The sequence below is a fragment of the Pteropus vampyrus genome, unplaced genomic scaffold (genome assembly GCF_000151845.1).
Source record: "Pteropus vampyrus isolate Shadow unplaced genomic scaffold, Pvam_2.0 Scaffold391, whole genome shotgun sequence".
In the NCBI taxonomy this organism is placed as follows: domain Eukaryota; kingdom Metazoa; phylum Chordata; class Mammalia; order Chiroptera; family Pteropodidae; genus Pteropus; species Pteropus vampyrus.
This window is the reverse complement of record NW_011889172.1, coordinates 55,485-60,770: the sequence shown is the minus strand read 5'-3', so window position 1 is coordinate 60,770 and position 5,286 is coordinate 55,485. Positions and strand designations below refer to the sequence as shown.

The 5,286-nt window shown below is 39.5% G+C and overlaps 1 pseudogene; it reads left to right on the top strand.

The window, feature by feature from the left end:
• The window catches only part of LOC105305571, a 5,281-nt pseudogene extending 3,386 nt beyond the window's left edge, over positions 1-1,895 (top strand).
• Positions 1,896-5,286: the final 3,391 nt, after the last annotated feature.

The window sequence follows — 5,286 nt, the reverse complement described above, 5'->3', positions numbered from 1 at the left end:
TTAAATCATCATGTTGTATAATAAAAAACCCTTCATGTTTTACCATATATGTACATATATATAATTTTTGTTTATCAATCATACTTCAATAAAGCTTAGAAAAAGAAAAACAATGAATTAGTTTTATCATGCCGTTACAGAATACAGTCTCAAAAAAGCAAAGAACAGTCTCAAACACCAGATATTTTACTAATATTGTATAGGATTGATAAATATAACCCAGAATGACATAACACATTTCAAGTGTTTCTTAAATTTCATTACTGTTTAATCATGGTCAGATTCTCGGTACACTAATGCCATTTTTGTAGTCATTGATGCTGTATAATTATGTGCATTTAACTAAACCACAGATAACAAAATGTGAAGTACACTAAAGCCAAAAGTAGGAATTATATAATAAATGATTTTAAAGGACAGCCCTCATATGGGAGCACTTATTTCTATGAAGGAGAAAAGAGAAAACCTAAGAGTGATAAAACTCGTGAAAATAACTATCACATAAGAATATTTTCTGATTATAAACATTACACTGAATTTAGAATCTAGATTACACAGTCTTGCCTTCTACAGTGTATTTAAGATATTTTAAATAAAGGAATTATCTAGCATTTGTATAAAATAAGATATATTTGACCACTTCTTAATTTCTTAAAATCAGAATTATTTTCCTTAAAGAGAGAAAGTAATCCTTATTCTATATTTTTTTCTTAACGAAGTACACTATATTTTCCTATGAGCATGGATTTGTTCTCTCGAATCTTTTTGTTCCTCTGATACTCTTCAGTCAAGTTTCCATAAGTAAGTGTGTATAGAAAGAGGTAAATAACACAAAAACAAATAAGAGAATAGTTCTAAGAAGAAAGTATTTGTCATACTGAGAAATTCTGCTGAAGTTACTGGGGTGTATGATCTCACAAGTCTATATGCTGTGTGGCATTTACTTATTTCCTTTTTCCAACCCTCTTTTCCTTTTCAAAAGGTATCCAAGCTAGATAGAACCATAAATCTAACACGTGTTTCAGAATTCTTCCTCGTGGAACTCTCAGATGATCTGGAACTTCAGCTCTGCTCTTGGGCTCTTTCTGTCCATGTACCTGGGAATCTGCTCATCAGCCTGACCATCAGTTTGGACTCCCACCTCCACACCTCCATGTACTTCTCTCTCCAACCTTTCCATGGCTGACATCTGTTTTATTTCTACCACCATCTGAAAGATGACTCACAGCAGAGTCATCTCCTATGGGGGCTGCTGGGCTCAGATGTCTTTTTTGATCCTTCTTGGATGTATGGATGGTATGCTTCTGACTGCGATGGCCTATGACCAGTTTGTGGCCATCTGCCACCCTCTGCACTACTCAGTCATCATGAACCCATGCCTGTGCTGCTTCTTAGTTCTGGTGTCATTTTCATCAATTTTTTGATGAAAAACTGCACAAATTAATAGTGTTAAAACTTACCTGCTTGAAAAATGTAAAAATTTCTAATTTCTTCTGCGACCCTTCTCAATTCTTTCATCTTGTCCACTTTGACACCTTCACCAATAACATAGACATGAATTTTGTTGGCTTTATCTCAAGTTTTCTCCATATCTCAGGAATTTTTTTCTCTTACTATAAAATTATTTCCTCCATTTTGAATGTTCCATCAAAAGGTGAAAAGTACAGAGCCTTCTCCAACTGCGGCTCTCATCTGTCAGTTGTTTGCTTATTCTGTAAACAGGCATCAGAGTTTTCTTTGGATCGGCATTGTTGCCTTCCCCCAGGAATGATGTGGTGGCCTCAGTCATGTACACTGTAGTTGCCCCCATGCTGAACCACTTCATTTAAAGCCTGAAAAACAGAGACATTAAGAGTGCCCTAGGGAGGCTCCACAGCAAAACAGTTGAGTCTTAACATCCGTGTAACAGTTTTTGAAGTGTGGTTGGAAAACCCAGCGAATCCAAACATATAAATTGAATTCTGTGCGCTTGGTCACATTCTTTTTTAGTCTCATGGTTTTCATTCCTCTCCAGGCTTCACATATGAATGTCACTTCCTTTGATTTATCTTTCACTGAAGTGGGAGAACATGCTGGGATCCTTTGTACATCATAATGAATGCATGAGAGATTCTCCTCAACCACTCTGGTATGCAGGTGAAATGCACGACTCTCTTGTTATTTACTTAAACACTACATCCTTTTCCACAATTTGTGCATATGTTCCATATAAACTTTGCATCCATCAAAATTATTTATTCAGGTAATTTTTGAGGATGCAGGTAATTTCTGTGGATTTTATTGAAATCTTTGGGAGAGTTTTATAAATACTGATGACTGGTTCTATTGGAAGAGGTGATGATGAAGGTGTGACTTCCAGTTAACCCAAGAGCTGGACCTGGGGAATCAGAGTCTGCTTGCCACTCCCCTGTCCTTGGAATATTCATTTCACTTGCCTACCCTCAGCTAGATGCTGGGCCAAAGATAGAGCGTGGAGCTTGTAATGCATTGTTGAGACCATCTGGAGGTCATACATGACTGAACTCAGTTAAAGCCTTTTTTATACATAAATTTTTAAGATTTGGTGGGCAGATGTGTAGATCTTGTGTTGTGGCCGCCCAAGACAAGCCTTATATGTACATTCATTAGTTTATCAAAACTGCCCACCTACCAATCTGGAGTGATGTGTTTCTCTCTTTGGTCTCTCTGTGGCCCTCTGTGCATGGAGACTAGTTTCAAATGTCACTCTGGAAGCTCCAGAGATTGCAAACCAACATGGTCTCCCTTGTTAAATATTGACCATATATGCAGGGGTTTATTTCTAGTCTTTTGATTCTGTACCATTGATCTCTGTGTCTACATTGAATCCAGTCCTATGTCCTATTGTGGCTGATACTGGTGGTCCCTGCTACTCTTCCTTGTGTTTAGCTGTGTGTTTAAGTCTAAGCTTTGCCGTCGTCGGAGTTGAGTGAGGCAGAAACAGGTCCATCCTATGTCCCACTAAAAGCCTGGGGAAGCTGCTTGCAAACTCTATTCTCTCTTTTACCATGAGGCAACAACTTTCTCTAGCTGGGAAGTTCCCTCCTGGTGCTACGTAGTGCTGCCCTGGGTGGTGGGACAATGTGTGAAGCTGTTCTTCCTTTCCTTTGTGTCGTCATTCTCAGGTGTTTTCTTCCACTGCATTGCTGAAGCTTCCTAAGTGCAGTGCTGAGTTCTCCCAAGGCTGTTTTTATTCATGAGTAGCAGACTAATCATTGATCTTCGAGGGGGAAACAGAGGTTTGCGTGCTACTTCACCAACTTGTCACACTTTTTGCATATCAATTAATGACAAACCAGTTGCTAAATTTCTCATTCAGGGTCCTCTGGGCCAGGACAACTTCGTGGATAGAATGTAGCAGGTTGCAAAGTATTGTTATTCCCATACAAATTCACTTTATCAACTGAAAAAAAACAGAAACACTAAAAGGGCCTCAAGCACAATTATTTAAACTTTAGAATTGGTGAACACAAAGTGAGCTAAAGAAAATATATCGTGCGATAGGATGAGCTCTTCTTAATGAGCAGAAATCAGAAGCCACTGGGGACATTTGTTGAATTTGGGCACAGAATGGTTGCAGATAGGTGTGATATCAATGGAAGGACTCTGGTGATGGAAGAGAAACCATGCTAGCTTTTTCTGACTGTGTGTCCTGAAGGAACATGCATGGGTCTGCAGAAACACCAAATCAGATGCAATTTCTATTCATATACTGGTTTATCTGCAGGGAAGTTTAGCTGAGAAAATCGTGGTGTGATGGGTTGTGGATATGTTGGGAAGCAGAGAGACATCTTTCTAGTCCTGTGGTGCTTAGAGGCAATGTCCTGATAGAGGCGGAGGCCTGTGTTGGGCAAATTCCCAGTAGTGGCCAATACTTCTGCCTCCCGTATTTGGACCCATTTCTTAAGTGTGCCCTGGGTCTACTGACTCGCTTCCAACCAACACATGGCAAAACTGATGAGACATCACTTCTGAGATTAAGGTGTAAAAAGTCTCTGGCTTTCATAATCTTGGCACTTGTATTTCTCTCACCTACCTGTTTGTCCTAATGGGAGCCAACAGCCATGTGTGAGCTTCCCTGTGACAGAGAACTGAGGAAGGCCTCTGGTCAACAGCCCACAGGAACCCATCTTTCCAAAATGAGTGGACTTGGAAACAGGTCTCTTCCCAGTCCAACTCTGAGAGGAATGCAGCCCTAGCTGACACCTTGAGTGTACTCGTTAGATGCTCTGGCTTATTTCAGAGAAGTAGGAAGTTATAAATAAGTGTATAAAAGTCCATAGTTTTCTAATATACCAACATATATCAATGAGAGGGAAAAATCAGAACTCGGGCTGTCATTTAAAGACATAACAAACAAACGAACTACAAAATACCCTTTAAAAGGGACACAAAAAGTTCCTTTAGAGACAGAAATATTTTATTAACTGAGAAAATGGAAATAGTTTCAGACTCTTGTTAAAGAAGACCTAATTCTCCCTAATTTACATAATAATAAATGGATTTTCAGATGTCTAAGTCAAAAAATCATAAATTGAAGAGAAAAATATCTGCATTTTATGTTAAGATCCTTGAAACTAGATGTCAGAAGCGAAGTGTACAACTGAGCTTTTTCCTGAGAAAAATGGTCCAGATCCTTCTATGCACATTTACTTTTCACCTTTTCCTTTTCTTTTAAAGTTAGGTGGTCCTCAGAGATTGGGAGAACATGGGTCAGTTTTGCTAATTATGAGCTCTGTGCATTGATCTCTCAAGGCCACTTGGGAGTAAAGAATTGGCCAGTACCTCCAGCCCTTCAGGCTGCCAGTCTCATTTAAGCTTCATACCTGTCTTTTCCTCCCAGAGTTCTTGCCTGCATCAGGAGATTCATGCCTGAGTGTCTCCCTCCAGTCCTGAGGACAGGGCTCCCAAAGCCCTCATCATTCACCAGGCAGGAGAAGGAATTGGTCTTAAACTCCTAGTTCATGGTCAAGCAGAGACACAGCACAGAGAAGTAAGTGCCAATGCAGATGGTGGGTAAAGGAGGTATTATGGAGAAACTTGTTTCCTTGTTAGCAAAGGAGTGAAACAGATGAGATGTCCAAACAGGAGAGCATCAGTATGCAAAGTTTCAGCTCGGAGGACTATAAAGTTTATGTTATTTATTTCTGTTGCGGATTTCAGAATTCTCGTTTAGAATTCTGCTCTTTGCCACTTTCATTCCTAGATTCCGAAGTCATCGACCATACCTGAGCAGGAGATGGATCCCCAAATGATCACAAATGCTAT